This window comes from Sarcophilus harrisii, chromosome 3 (assembly GCF_902635505.1).
Source record: "Sarcophilus harrisii chromosome 3, mSarHar1.11, whole genome shotgun sequence".
NCBI classification, from domain to species: Eukaryota; Metazoa; Chordata; class Mammalia; order Dasyuromorphia; family Dasyuridae; genus Sarcophilus; species Sarcophilus harrisii.
The window spans coordinates 263,583,720-263,600,386 of record NC_045428.1 but is presented as its reverse complement, the minus strand read 5'-3'; the positions used below and the strand labels follow the sequence as shown (position 1 = coordinate 263,600,386).

Here is a 16,667-nt window from a genome sequence, read left to right as displayed (position 1 = left end):
TTGCACAAAATCTGACACATAGCGCTTAATAAATATTTATTTCATTCCCTATTCCTAGAACCTGAGAGGAAACTAAGTATTCACTATTCACTTTGACCTTCCTACACAATAGATAGGTGACATACTTTTATTATAATTATTCAAATTATGTATAAAGAACTACAGAATAAATTAATCACCTGTAAAAGAAGATAACATAATATGTACTAATTTTTAAAAATTCATTAGAGAAAGGAAGATACATTTACTTAGCCTATTTTAGCAATTAGCCTATTTTAGAAGTAGCACAAAAATTGCATTTCAAGGACCTGGATTCAAATACAACCTTCTTTTTACTCTATTCTCTGTATGACCATGAACTGGCTTGTCACTGTACTGCCCAACAACTCAGTTCCTTCTCAGTAAAGTTGATAAGCCTAATTTATATGATATGATCTATAAAATAACTTCCATTCCTAAACCTTAAAGACTGTAATTGTATTATCTCTGGGGACACAACAATTTGAAACCTATGATCATTTACTAAATTCTGCAATTTAGTAAAAATAATTGATGCCATAAACAACAGGCATCTCTGAGCAGATAATGAATAATAGCATCCTTAGGAAATTTGAATATCAGAAAATAAACCATACTCATGGGCATTTGGTTAATTGATTATAGTCCTTATTGATTCAGTTAAGTTTATTTTCCTTTTTAAAAATCAGGAAAACTATGGTCACTGTGGCAGCATGTATACGAAAAGTGAACAATACAGAGATTAGCATGGCCTCTGTGTAAGGATGGCATTCAAATTCATGAAGTATTCTCTATATTTTAGTATACCTGACAGATATTTGGAGAAAAGGGGAATTTATGGTCATACAAGAATTAGAGAATATTATAAAATGCAAAATGCACAAACAAGATCAATCCAGACAAGATTAGATGGGAAGCAGAAAGCTGGGAAACAATTTTTTACAGCCAGTGTTTCTGAAAGAAGTCCCATATCAAAAATATGTAGAGAACTGAATCAGAATATGTCATTTCCTAATTGATAAATGGTCAAAGGATATGAATAGACACTTTTCAGAAGAAATTAAAATCATCTATAATCATATGAAAAAATAGTCTAAATCACTATTGAGTAGAGAAATGCAAAGTAAAACATTCTGTGGTACCACTTCTTATCTATTAGATTGGCTAAGATGAAAGGAAAAGATAATGATAAATATTGATGGGGTTGTGGGAAAGCAGGGGCACTAATACATTCTTGATAGAATTATGAATTGATCTAGCCATCGTGGAGAACAATGGGGAATTATAACCAAAGAGCTATAATATTGTGCATATCCAGCAGTTTAACTGCTTGATCTGTATTCCAAAGAGATCATAAAAAAGGGAAAAGGATCCCAATCCCAATTTTCAAAAATGTTTGTGATAGCTTTTTGTGATGGCAAGGAATTGAAAATTGAGTGGATACCCATCAATTGGGGAATTGAGTAAGATACAGTATATGAATGTAATGGAATATTATTGTTCTATAAGAAATGATGAACAGACTGATTTAAGCAAACTTTGGAAAGATTTACATGAACTCATGCTAAGTGAAGTGAACAGGAGAACATTGTACACAGTAACAGCAAGATTGTGCAATGATCAACTGTGATAGACTTAGCTCTTTTTAGCGCTACAGTGATCCAAGATAATTCCAATAGTCTTGGGATGAAAAATGCCATCCACAACCAGAGAAAGAACTAAGGTGACTAAATGCTGATCAAAGGATACTATTGTCACTTTTTTTTTTCTTTCTCTTGGTTTTCCCCTTTTGTTTTTATTTTTCTTTTACAAAATGACTAATATGAAAATATGTTTAAAATTATTGTATATGTATAACCTAATACTGGAGGTAAGGAAGAGAGAGGGAAAAATTAGAACTCAAAATCTTACAGAGATCAAGGTTGAAATCCATCTTCAAATGTAATTGGAAAAAATACAATTATTTTTAAAAAAACATGAAAACTGATCTATTAGATTTAGTGCAATCTTAGAAATTCTATAAAGTCAACCATTATTTAATGAAAAGTAACCAGAAATGTTGAGGGAAAATACAAAGAACAAATGGAGTTATGAGCAACTAATTGCTATTAATTTAAAGTGAACAAAGGATAAATTTGTTTTCTAATTTATCAGAATTTGAGAGTAAAAAGACTTTTCATAATATTTTATTTAATTTTTAAAATTTATATGTATCAATTTACTTGATAAGTGGCAGGATTATTTAATGAAGTAAGTACAAATGTTTTAAAGATTAAATTGGAGTTACCAGTTATTATTCTATTTTTTCTATAAAACAATCCTATTCATTAATCCTAACCCAAACCATATAGTAGACACTCATTACTGTTTCCTTTGATTATTAAAAAGAATGTAAAGAAGAAAAGAAATTATTCTCAGAAAATGAGATATGGGTAAAATTATTAAGAAAATATATTATTAATATTACTAAATTTCCTTACATTGAAATGATACTAAGAACTGGTTTTTAAAAGCCTTCTCAGAAAAAATGAAGACAACATCTATTCATCATTTAAAATATTTCAAATCCATCTAAAATAGTAAAAGTAATAAAGGAAGTTATTGTACTAAAGAATCAACTGAACAAATATCTTCTCTTTCATCTCATTGATTTCTCTGAATTTGAATCTTTTCAGGATTAAAAGGAAAGCTGTTAAGATATTTAAACTAGTGAATTCACAGGGAATTATATTTCATTTGTCTTATTGCAATATTTAATTAAACCTAGGAAATATTAAAGCTAGCAAGCTGGCAGGAAATAAACATTTATAAAGAACCTATTGTGTGTCAGGGATTTCATTAAGCACTTTAAAGTATCTTTTTTAATTCTCATAATAACTCTGGGAAGTAGGTACTGTTATCATTCCCATGTTATAGTTGAGGAAACTGAGGCAAACAGAGGTTAAGTGAGTTTCCTGTAATCACAGAGGTAATAAATGTATGAGACTATATTTGAATGTTGATCTTCCTGAGTTCAAAGTAGGGAAGAGAAAAGGAGAGAAGAGAAGAGACAGAAGAAGTGAATAAAGGATACAAGAGGAGAGGAGAGAAGATGGGAAATGAAGAGAAGAAACCATAAGAAAAGAGAATAAAGCAGGCTAGAAGAGAAGAGAAAAGAGGTAAAGAAGAGAAAGGAAAGGATCAGATAGATTAGTAGAGGGAAGATTGAAGAGAAGTGAGAAAGGAAGGAGGAAGGGAAGGACTGAATAAAGTAAGGAAGGAAAGAAAGAAGGAAGGAATATTTATAAATTATTTATAAAGCACTATGGTGTTCTCTAGGGATAAAAATAAAAATCAAGATACTCCTTACTCTTAAGAAACTCCTAATAAGGAGAAAAAACATGGATAGTCAATGTTAGTGGGAAGATACAATACTCTTTGGTTTGTAATTTAAAAGTAGATTGGTATTGCATCTTTAATGGCATTCTTCTTCACAATATCAATTTATGCACTTGAATTACTATATAGAACTGGTAGTGAGAACTGTCTGTTTTCAGTCCTCTAGTAGTCTTATCTACTCAAAGAGCTGTATTTAGATTGAATATCCTCCATAGCCAAATAGCATCTCCAACAGGGCATTATTTTGGAAGAAGATTTTGGGAGCTACCTTAGAAGTAGGATTTGTGACTTGCACATAGGATCCTGGCTTGGTTTCATTAAGATTTGAGGGGTAGTAATTAACAAGCTAGTGATACAGATTATGAATTAATGTGAATGTTAAATACAAATTTTATAAGTGATTCTTGGTCAAGAATTTGCTTAGCATTTTATATTCCTAAAACTAAATGATTCTGTAATTGATAGATCAGAAAAAAAAATCAGACTTTGTCAAAATATTTTTCTATTTTCAAATTAAATTTATGTTTAAAATTATAGTAAGATTTCACATTTATGATAAGTACTTACTATTATAAACTCCTCCAAATGATGCTTGTATTCGAAATTCTGTATTTTTATTAAATGACTTGGAAAAAATTCATCTTTAAAGTGAAAGCATTATGACTATAACAAAAATTTTCATTAAATCATTCATAATTTGGTCCACTCATGGTTGTGGACAATATTGTAGGACAAATGATAGTTGTTATTCAAGAAAAGCCCAATTTTCATTTATGTTATAGAAATGTGCCATTTATTAACACCAAATAAAAATAACATTGATTAGAGGACAATTTAGAAACTGAGGTATGAAGATGTTAAATATTTAAAGTACATCCTTATTAAGTCTGTTTTCATGTAAAATTAGAATTAATTATGAATGTAATTGATGTAACCAATCCCAGTATACATTTTCAGTAGAAAGTTACTTGTTTCCTATAGCCTGTCCAAATATTTGAACATTTTGTAAAATGAATACTCACTAACTTAATTTCAAGTACATGTACTGAAAATAGATCTTTTCTATATTCTGGATTAAATTTTAATATCTTATAGAAATTATATTGATTAAAACTATCAAAAACAAAATATCCTAAATAAATCTTTTGGCATTAAAATTAAAACTTATTTGCATTTCCCACAATACAAACAAGTAGAATATACTATGTGTAAGAAAATAAGTTATATGAAAGGGATCACTTCCAGGTGGGAATAGGGATATAGAAGGGATGAGGCATAGACATCAAGAAAGTTGTCATAAAGGAGGTAATGTTTGTCATAGTTTTAAATGAATGAATATGATATTGACAATGGTAATATGATACAAGAAGGATTTATTGAATATTGAATTTTGAGCGCTTACTTTGATAAGTACTGGGGAAATAGAGAAACAGTCCTTGCTCTCAAGGACCTTACATTTTGTTGGGGTAAACAAACATACCAGATATTTAAACACAAAAAATATATAAAGAACAAAAGGTCAACAATACCATGGGAATTAAGGAAAAAATACAAAGGATGGTAGCCTAGGATTATCAGACCTAAAACTCAATTATAAAGCAGCAGTCATCAAAGCCATTTGGTTTTGGCTAAGAAATAGAGAATGGTGGATCAGTAGAATAGGCTCAATACACATAACACAATAACCAATGACTATAGTACTGTAGCATTTGATAAACCCCCAAACTCCAGCTTCTGGGTTAAGAACTCACTATTTCTATGTTTTGTAAATAAAAACCTATAATAATAATAATAAAGAACTGTCTATTTCATAAAGATTGCTGGGAAAACTGAAAATAATATGTCAGACACTTGGCATAAATTTTTATCTCACACCCCACACCAAAATAAAGTCAAAATGGATACATGATTTGGGCATAATGGGTAATATCATAAACACATTAGGAGAGCAAGGGATAATTTACCTATCAAATCTTTGGAAAAGAGAGGAATTTATGATCAAAGAAGAACTCTAAAGAACATTATGAAATGAAAAAATTGGACAACTTCAATATATATTAAATTAAAAAGGTTTTGCAGAAACAAAACCAAAACAGACAAGATTAAAAGGGAAGTACAAAGCTGGGGAAAAAATTTATAGCCAGTATTTCTGATTAAAACCTCATTTCTAAAACATATAAAGAACTGTGTCCAATCTATAAGAATACAAGTCATTCCCTTATTAATAAATGGCCAAAGGATATGAACAGATAATCAAATGATGAAATTGAACCATCTATAGTCATATAAAAATGCTCTAAATCCCTATTGATTAAAGGAATGAAAATTAAAACATCTCTGAAGTACCACTGTGCAACTCTCATATTGGATAAGATGACAGGATAAGAAAATGAGCAATGTTGGAGGGAATGTGGGAAAACTGGGATATTTATGGGAACACAATAGTATGTAGCCTACAAAGAGATGGAAACATTTTTGAGCTGGATCTTTAGTTCAAGACCTCATGTATGGAGGGTACTTCTCATCTGAAAAGTATTTTAGGGATATAGGGAGTTTCAAGGTATAGAAATTTTTCTATGGCATTGTAGAGAAAGACTCTGAAGATGATGTCTGAGGAAAGAGATGAAGTTAAAATAAAAACTTAGAGGCAAGAAAGAAGGGAACATTTGAGTATAGCAAGTATTCTATTTGGGATGAAATGTAGAGAATGTGAGATACAGTAGTATGAGCTAAGGCTGAAAAATAAATTGGAGTCAAATTGAGAAGGGCTCCTTGGATCAGATTACATTTAGCATTTGAAAGAAAATTTTAACCTATATATGAAACATGTAGGGAGGATGTATTAGTGTCTTCTTCCAACTACTATGCTTTTTAGAAGTTCCTCAGGATGCATTAACATTTTTTGTACTATTTAACAGATTTAATTATCCAAGTCATTGGCCAAACTTAAGTAAATTTCTTTAATTTGGTATTGTTGTCTCTAATTTCTAGATAGAGATACAGATATAAATGTAGATCACTTCTTTATCTTAGGTTGAATTTTAATTCTGTTTATTATGTTCTTTCCAAAAAAAATTTTAGGCAGAAGATGCATTTCAATTTTGCTGCTATAATTTCCTAATATTTCTCTGGGGGAGAATATATTAATAATTAAGATATATCTAGATAGTTTTATATGAGTCATGTGTTTATGTCAATTTTATGAGAAAATGAGAAATTGAGAAATTTTATAGAGCATAATTGTTCTAGATTCTCTGGCAACATAGGATTAATCATGTGAAGGCAGATAAAGTAGAGATATATGATTCTCTTTTTGTAAAATTGCTTTTTTATTGTGTTCTTATCAGTCCACTTTGGGTTTGACTGTAATTCAGATATAAATGACTGAATTTTTAGTTAAACCCAAGTTATTGGTTTTAGTGTCTTAAAATACATATAAGTGAATTAACATGATGAAAATTCAAGTCTAATTGTTAATCATAGCTATATTTGTCTAAGTGAACATTTTAAAAATCTTTTTAATGAACCTATTTTTATCCATTTAAAAATGAAATATCTCTATTGAAATTAGTCAAGTTTTATGAACTGAATTGTACTTCTTAATGCCATGACCTTGACATTTGCTGTTTCCCTTGAAGCATAACAACAATCCTTTTTGCATTCTGCACGCAAATGATATAGCATTGTCATTGAAAGTGTCAGTTCAGTGTAGTAGCAGAAATTATTAGTCACACTTTTACAATAAAAATTCTCATAAATCTCATGCTAATCCAGAATGACTCAGCCTATTTCTCCTGTGGGCAGAAGTGAATCCAACAAAATAGTGGTGTATAAATGTTTGCCTATGTCCATTAATTTTTAATGCCTCTTCATGATTTCTAACAATTTTTGCCTTATATGCACATTGACTATAGTTGAAAATTCAATAATAATTCCAGAGAAATGCAATAATAACTTTGCCAAAGTAATATTTAATATGAAAGTTTAGTCATTTGGATGACAAAATTTGGTTAAGAATGTAATATGACCACAGTAGATTTGTGCATGTTGAATGATTAATATTCTAAAAGCTTTTCCTATAAATGTTTTACATTGGGCTATTTGTGAGTGGTAGCAGAGTTATGCACGTAATATACTAGTGTCCTTTTTTCCCACCAAGTTTATTTAATCAATTTGTTATTTTTATTAATTTTAAATAATTATTAATCCAATTAATAAGATTAATTATTGTCATTGGTATTTGATTCTTCCATTGATAATGCTCACTTTACTGGTACCTAGGTGGCGCAGTGGATACGGTACTGGCCCTAAAATCAGAAAGACCTTAGTTCAAATCTATTTGACATTTATATATGGTATGACTCTTAACCTTAATATCTTTCAGTTTTTTAATTTTAAAAATGTGCTTAATAATAGCATCTTCAAGTGTTCTGAGGATAAAATGAGATATTTGTTAAAGCTTGCAAATCTTAAAACACTTTCCAGGTGCTAGTTATTATTATGAGAGATGGAAGGGATCTCAGAGGCAATCTCATCCTACCTCTCACTTTTTAGAGAAGATAGTTGAGGAGCAGGATGGTAATAAAGAAAACTAAAAAAAAAAAATTGAAAACTAAAGTATGCTATTATGTTTGTGATTTCCTTTCTTTGACTATTAGTAATGTTATGGCAGATTTAATTATAAATACTTATTCCTACTTTTAAAAAGTCTTCAAACATACTGCTATCTTAAATTTCAATTTAATTATTTGTTAAGGTTCCTATATCTTCTAGTGTAACCACATTGAATAGTCGTTTTTCAGATACTTATTTTCTTGGGATTCCTAATATAAATAGCAAAAGATCTAAAGTCTAAATTGATTCAGAATTTGTATTTCAATGATTTTAAGTGAATTCTGCCTTTCTGAAGCAAACCATGGAATGTTTCTCTGAAACAAAATACTTTTGATATTATATATATATATATATATATGTATGTATGTATGTATGTATACACATACATACTTGTATGTGTATATGTGTGTAATCGGTAAAGTTTTTAAATTAATGTTTCCTAAAAGAAATCTATCCATAAATATAACCAGAGGTTTCTTAGGGTAGATTTTAAGGAATTTTTTAGAGTATAGTTGATGGCAAATTTACTATCTTCCTTTGTCCTGACTAAACTTATAAAAACCAGCTTGCTCTGTTTGAAAAAGCCTAATTAAATTACCTCATTTTTTTATTTCTGAGCAAATTCAGTTGCAAATTTGAAAAGGTGAATTCATATTAGTAACTTGCAAAATTATTACAAAGCAAAACCTCCATTTTAGATGGTCTAGGAAGAAAAGAATTTGTTCCTTCCATATGATTAAAGAACAACAAAATAGAGACCAACAATTTTCATTCATAATCCCTGTGTACAGAGATAGTTATAGTAGGATATTATAAAACACTCCAAATTAAATTCTCCAAAGACTTTTTGAAGCATAAAAATACTTGACAGATTTTGTGGAAATAGCAGTGCTTATATTTTAGAACAACTTTAGGAATAATGAAATCAATTGTATGATGAATAATAATGAATCAATTAGGAATAATGAAATCAATCTGAAATTTTCTACTGGTCCCATCTTGTCCCCATAGTTCATATTATTCCTGCTGACACTATGGGTTAGTCCTGAATTGAGTAGAAGAAAAGAAAAAGAGTCATGAAGAATAAATGTCAAAATTGAACAATAAGAATTCCCTCAGCTAATTTGTAAAAAGCAAAAGGAATACAAGAAGATTTCTATTTAAAAATGTTAAAAAAAATTGAAAAATATAACACTATCTTTTTCTAGCATTTATGCCTTGTATGTACTTCCAATTCCTATGGAATACTGCATATTTGTTCAATAGCATGGGGGTGGGGCATATGCATTTGGACAGTGTATGAAGAAGCTATGAAATAAAAAAAAATGTAATTCATTTTTTCCAACTTTTTCTTACTTTTGCCTAGATTTAGTCATATGATATAATAAAATTTTGGTTGAGTAATCCGTGTTATTTGTACCTAAAATATAATTTTTTGTTGTCAGTTATTTGTTCATTTCCCCAAATTTTTAATTTTGCAGGCAGTCTATTCAATGACATGAAAAAATTAAAATTATACACACTGACACATAGGAAATATTACAATAATTTTATCATATTTGGGATTCCTCATCTTTTGGACATTTTATCATTTCTCATTTATGTCATGAAATATTTATCATATCTTACACAAATTGTTTTATTTATTTTTATCTCTGTAATTTTGTTCTCTTAATGAATAATGTGAAAATATACGTCTTCCTTTATTCACTGATTAGTGGATAGTTGGTTAGAAGGTAGAAATTGGAAGAAATATCTTCTATGTTTGTGGGAAAAAAAGATTAAATATATCTCATTAATAATTATTGACAGCTAGTTTATTGGAAAATTAAAATTTTGTAGTTAGAATGCCAGAAAGCTGATTATAGTTTTTTTTATTTTTTGTGCTATTCAATTAACAAACATTCTTAATACCCTACTTGCCAGTCACTACTTTAGGAACTAGTAAAACAATGAAAACATAAAATTGTATGTCACATATGTGTGTCACACACACAGAGAAGCTGAATAATTACAAGGTAATTGTTCTGAGGAGGAATTGGCTGCCATAGGAATCAAGAATAATATAAATTGTGGCACTTGTGTAGATTACAGGGGAGAAATAAGGCTTCTAAGGGGCAGAAGTAAAAAGGGAGTGATTTCCAGGTATGGGAAAAAGCTTCCAAAAAAATAGGAGGCATAAATGAGGTGCTATGTGTGAGGAATAATACAAAGGTTAGTTTGACTTGAAGCATAGAATATGTGAATAATAAATCTAGAAAGAAAAAGTAAAACTAGGTTGTTAAAATCTTGAAATGACAATAAAGTAATTTATATTTGACCCTAATAAGGACTTATTAGAGCATTTTTTAAAATTGTCTTGAGGCATGACATACCACAATAATTATTTTAATACTATATAACCTTTTTACTTAGAGTATTGACAATTTATCATTATTCAAATCAGAATATGGATTATTAATAAGACTTTTAGAACTGAATCAATTTGTTGTATATCGAAACTATAAATTCAGAATTATGATAAACTGGAAAGAAGCATATTGTTATCAATCTGATCAACAGAACTAACTGGAAACAAATTCATTGGGCTGACATAATAATGTTGGTAATAAAGCAAGTAATCACCTAGCAGCAAAATCCAAAATTTAGAACTTATTGTTCCATGATTACACGTCCTATCTAAGCATATATTATTAATATTTACTTTTCTCAATATTAAGCTGCACATGCTGAAATTATTTTTACTTTCTTTCTCCATTATCTAGCACATAGCTTAGCATACAGAAGGCACTTAATAAGTATATATTTATAGAACTGAATTGAATTATAGGTTTCTATGTTAGGAGATACTCCCTCCTTCTTTGTGAGTTTTTGTCCTGTCTCTAGATCAATTGAGTGTTTTAAACAACAGTTCAATGTATTGCTTTTCTAAAGTCCCTTTTCACTGCTGACTGAAGATAATTGAAAGTTGAATATACTTGTTTATTTTAGGAGGTTGGGAAGGTAAAATAACCCCTCCAATTATTAGATCTATGTCATAAATTTTTGAGGACTAATTATATCACTGTGCTTGAAAGCATAGTAGCATCTCTCCAAGGCAGAGTCAGATCAAATTTAATTTATCTCATTAATTAGTTTTTTAGACATTCTTTTGTGTATGTTTTTCTATTCTACTAGTAAATATTAATATTGACTAATGCCAGTGGGGACAGAGTGAATTTCTTTATCACATAAAATAATTGATGTGATTCTAATTTCTAAGTTTATTCAATCTCTCCAGCATTTGATACTATTGACAACTCCATATCCCTTCTTCAGATTTTATTCTCCCTTATCCTCAGAAGCAACAGTTTCCTTTTTTGTACTTTTTTCATTCTTTTGGTTGTTTCCCTTTCTGCCTAAATATGGACATTTTCCAAAATTTAAACTGACTCTTTTCTTCACTCTAACATCAAAGATCTTGATTTTTATTTTAATGATTATCTCTACACAGATATCCTTCACATCTACTTCTTCTAACCTTGATACCTTTTCAATTCTCTAATTTGGCAACCTTAACTATTAGAATTTTCAAATTAAATTATTTTGCTAACATCTGAAATTCAATGTAAAAAGTTCAACAACCAAACTAATTGTCTTTCTTTCTTCCCCAAATAATTTCCCTTTCTTGTTGTATGCTTACTTAATCATCTTCCTTATTAATCTTTATTCTCTTGGCTGCTTTCTTTCCTTTTTCTGCTACAAGAAGTTACCAGACACTCAAGTTCTTTCTTGGCAATGATTCTAACCCTTTTCTTTTTCTTGCCACTCCATTTAACTATACTCTAGTTCAAAGTCCTTATCATTTCATTTAGTTGATCAGAATAATGAAGTATACTTCTAATTCCTCTTTCTTTATTTCCCATCTATTCAAATAATCAATATTTAATAGATTAATATTAACTATTTTTGATACTCTCAACCTTCAATTCTTTAAGAACTTCTCATAGTCTAGTATAACAGTAAAAGTGATAATAAAATGATAAAATACAAACAGCCTAGCTTTCAGACTACACATTCCTACTCAAATTTATACATTTTCACTCAAATCTACTTTCTACACTTATTTCCTATTATTAGAACACTCTAACAAAAATGATAATTTAACTTTTGTTTTTTTTTTTTTAATTTTTGACTTTTTAATGCTTTCTCTGGCCATTCTCCATAACATGAATGCTCCTTTCTCTTCACTTTGAGAAATCTAATTTCTCCCCATTTGTAAGGTTCAGATTAATCTTATTTTCTGTATCATTCCATTCCCAATTGATCTCTTTATCCTTACATTTCATAACTTTTATTGTTTATACCATTTATTTAATAATTAAACATTTATAGCATTGGACCTTTCCCATATCATTATCTTATATTGTTATTTAATGTTTTGTTTATTTATGTGTTTGTATGCATATAAATCTATGTCTATTTCAATGAAAATCAAAAGCAAGTAGAGTAGACTTTCAATTTCCACCTTGCCAACAAAAGTTTGCAAAGATGGATTGTAGGCTCTATTATAGAGGGAAAGATCTCTGAAACTTAAGAGAAAAGAGCTCCAACACTTTGAGCTACAATAAAATTATAGGTGTTTTAGGTTAATATTACAATTCTGTTTAGTGCCCTCCAGATTCTATATTACTTTGGAATGCTCATTTAAGCTTGCCAATCAGTTTGAAAAGTAAATCAAATTGGTCACCTATAATTAACTGAATGTCTATCACCAGAATATCTGTTGTTTTTACATGTACCTAAAGACTTTTAGACCTTTGTGAGAACAAGCAAATGGTGAATTTTATTTTTTATTACCCTGTGAGCTTAATCATATATAACCTTGAAGAATTCATTTTCAATTTAATAGTTCTCTATTCATTATTCATATTTTCTGCAAAGAATGGCACTAAACAGTCAAAGTCTACTCTACTTGCTTTTGATTTTCATTGAAATAGACATAGATTTATATGCATACAAACACATAAATACATACATATGCAGACATATGCTTTAAACATTACATACTGCCTTCTATGAGATGCAGAAAGTATCTCTGCAGTTTAAAGCAATTTTTGTTTGTTTTTAATCAATTGCTGTCAAATGTCAAATATTCACATCATTTCCTGAAATGTGCTCTTTTGATCTGCATGTTTTATGTACACGTACACTTAAAGGTTTAAAAGGACATGCTAGTTATTGGTGGTGAGGGAGTAATAAATGGGAATAAAATATAGAAGTCTGTTACCAGACTTCAGGGAGAGTTACATACAAGGTATTTCTAAAGCAGCTTCAAGGTATCAAAGATTTGCTAATATTAAACTGCAACTGCATTAAGAATTTAAGTGTTGATACCTTAAAATATCACCAAAACATCTGGGACACACTTGATTGAGAGGCAACATGGTGGAGTATTGGCCTTAGAAATCTTAATGTAACTTATACTACATAACCATTAAAAGTCACATTAAGATTTCAGTGGCCCAGACAAATTTACAACAGTATTGCCAATCCCTTTAAGTTAGAGGGAGTTTTCATACCAGTAGTTTCTTTCATTTGTGAAAAATAGAATCACTACTCCCCTCTTAAACATACACACACACACACACACACACACACACACACACACACCACAATGGGAATTTTCAGATTAGTTGCAGGAAAAGTGCTTGGTTCATAATAAAATTCATTAGAAAGGAGTTTTAAATGACATTCATTTTTTATTCTCTAAACTTGAATGACAATTAAAAAGTTTTTGGAATAAATTCTCCATTGTGAGCTCTAATTATTAACTTTTCTTTTATTTTTGTTTTCATTTTTTGACTGGCGTAATTTATGATTTCCTAATCTTTTTTCCTATAGCACCATAATTTTAAACCTTAAGACATGTAAAAATGTGGTAATTGAATGAGTAAATAATTAATATTCTATTAGCTGCTGAAAGGACAAACTAAATCAGATTTTTAATGAGGTGAGTTTTCAGTGTTCCATCAGTTCCTTTTTCCTGTGTTTACATTTACAATGCAGAATGTGATGAAGAAAATGTATTCTAATATATGTTATTTCTACTAAAGAAGTCAGCTTTTACAAATATTAAGTTTTATTAAGAAAAAATTAAGCAAAACACTATTTAAACATCTAGGGACAAGTTTAGTTCAGACTGGTTGTCATCAAGTTGCATTAAGTTGTTTTCAACTACTTTTGAAAATAAAATTTATTTCCATGATAATAGCTGGCATTAGATGCCTTATCATATTTAATCTTTAAAAAAAATAAAAAGTGAAGGTATTATCATTTTTCATTTTACTGAATGATGAAAAAGTTGAAATTCGAAGAAGCAGAGTTATTAGTCCCAGGAAACAGACAAGTGTATTATGTACTATGTACAATCTAGTTCATGATTCTGATCAAGTTCTTCTTCTCCCTAAATAACATTCCATTAAAAAATTAATTGTAATTAACAAATTATTATCATATAGTTAGTATTATTGTATGGTAAAACTAATTTGGGATTGGCCTAAAATATAAATTCAAATATCTATGTTCAATAATCGTAAAAATTACTTCAATAATTCAAACATAGTAAAGTACTTTACTAAAAAGAAACAAATCTTTTGTTATTTGGATTTTTTTTTCCATTTTAGTTTACTTTCCAAGCAAGTGTTTCCTCGAACAAAACTAGGGTTTTTCAATTTATTAAGTGCTTACTAATTGCTAAGAATTATTTTAGCACTGGGGATACAAAGTCAAAAGTAAAACAATCCCTCTCCTAAAACAACTCATACTGCAACCTATACTTAAATATGCATGAGTATGTACATAAATAGGTATGTATGTATGTATGTTCATATGTCCACAAACTTATAGAAATAGGTATATGCAAATGGATATGAGACAATATCAGGGAAACAGCAGTAATAGCTAAACAGATTTTTAAAAAGTCACTGGAGTTGAACTTTGAAAAAAAGTAATGAGCCTAGGAGAAAAACATGAGTCGTGGAAAAAATAAACTGTATGAGGAACAATAAGAATTTAATAAAGAGAAAATATAAGTAATAAGGCTGGAAAAAATGAGGCCCAAAATAAGAGAGAATGAGAAAGTCAGAAAGACAGACTCATATACACAGAGAGATACAGAATGATAGAAAAAGAGATAGTCAACAAGATAGGGATAGACAGAGCAAACAAAATGACAGAGAAAAAGGGAGACACATAGATACAGAGAGACAGAGAGGCCAAGAGACAGAATGAATTTGGAGAAATCAAATTTCACAAGTTATTGAATTTTAGGGAGCCTAAGTAAAACATATGGATTCTAAGACTTGGATTCTGATTTCAGTTCATCAAAAGCATGAGATTTTCTGTCTAACTAATAATCTTAGAACATTTAAAAAATGGCTGAGTACAGAATAAAAAAGGTACTAATTATGCTTTCAAAGTGGTAATCAAAAGCAGATCTGGTTTTTAATTTTGACACACTCTGAGACTGAAATTTGCCATTTCAGTAAAATGTATGGAATTTGAAACTCAGTCTGTGATAATGTGTGAAATATACATTGCTTTGATAGATAATTTATGCAGTATGTTGTCTGTTGGCATTGCCATATTGAAAAGTAATTAAATTGTATATTTTGAAGGGTTTTTTAATTCATATTAATTCATTCACTCATGTACTTATGTTTTGATCTATAAGGAGAAAAATACTCCTATATATACATGTTACTATATACCTGAAACAATCTAGTTTTATACATATATATATATATATATATATATATACATATATACAACTATATACTATATACTACTATATACTACTCTGAGCATATTCAAATATATATATATACATATATATATGCTCAGAGTAGTGCTCTAAAATTTACAAAACATTTAGAGATCATTATTTCCATTGTCACTCAAAATAACCTCATTAGGGAAGATAATATAAATATTACTATACCCGTTTTTAGGTAAGAAAACTGGTGTTCAGAATAGCTAAAACAATTTCCCAAGAGCACAGTCCTAGTTATTTTCTGACTAAAAAACATTTATTAAGTACTTACTATATGAACTCTCAGACTCAGGAACTCTTGAATTTGGAGTTATTGAGGAAGTAAATTTCAAAGTTCATACTGTCCAGGAAATCTCTCTTCTTGGTATCACATTCCTAAGAAATTTGATTCATACATTTCCATCACTAGCCACACACACTACTTATATAGAAAGCTGGGATTCGGGAATAGTGTCAAATTCTCTTTATCAGGCCATGTGAAAGCACATATTTGTCGCTACCATATTTTCCCTGCTCTGTCACATTTGTTCCACCTGATGGAAAGCAGGAGACATTTCCCTACAAGTACCCCAAAATGCTCCCCACACTGTCTTGATGACTTTTTAAAATTTAATTTAATTATCTTTTATTTTTCCCAATTACATGATAAAACAATTTTTAAAATATTTTTAGTTTTGAGTCTTCAGTGTTTTGAGTTTTGCTTCAGTTTGAATTCAGACAATATCAGGATTTCTTTGAGACTGGCTCTCAACAGCAATACTGTTACTCGAATGTCCTGGTTCTTTTTACTTCATGCTGTATTAAATGAATATGATTTTTTTTCTGATATATACCTGTTTATCTT

At 29.4% G+C, this 16,667-nt stretch overlaps 1 protein-coding gene and 1 non-coding gene across 2 annotated transcripts in view; both read left to right on the top strand.

Annotated features, from left to right (window-relative positions):
• Positions 1-16,667, top strand: part of IL1RAPL1 (interleukin 1 receptor accessory protein like 1) — a 1,491,295-nt gene that overhangs the window by 1,026,585 nt on the left and 448,043 nt on the right. The gene's annotated exons all lie outside the window — the stretch shown is intronic.
• LOC111719674 lies at positions 715-817 on the top strand. The gene has a single exon (XR_002769698.1). It is a non-coding gene; the product is annotated as a U6 spliceosomal RNA (small nuclear RNA).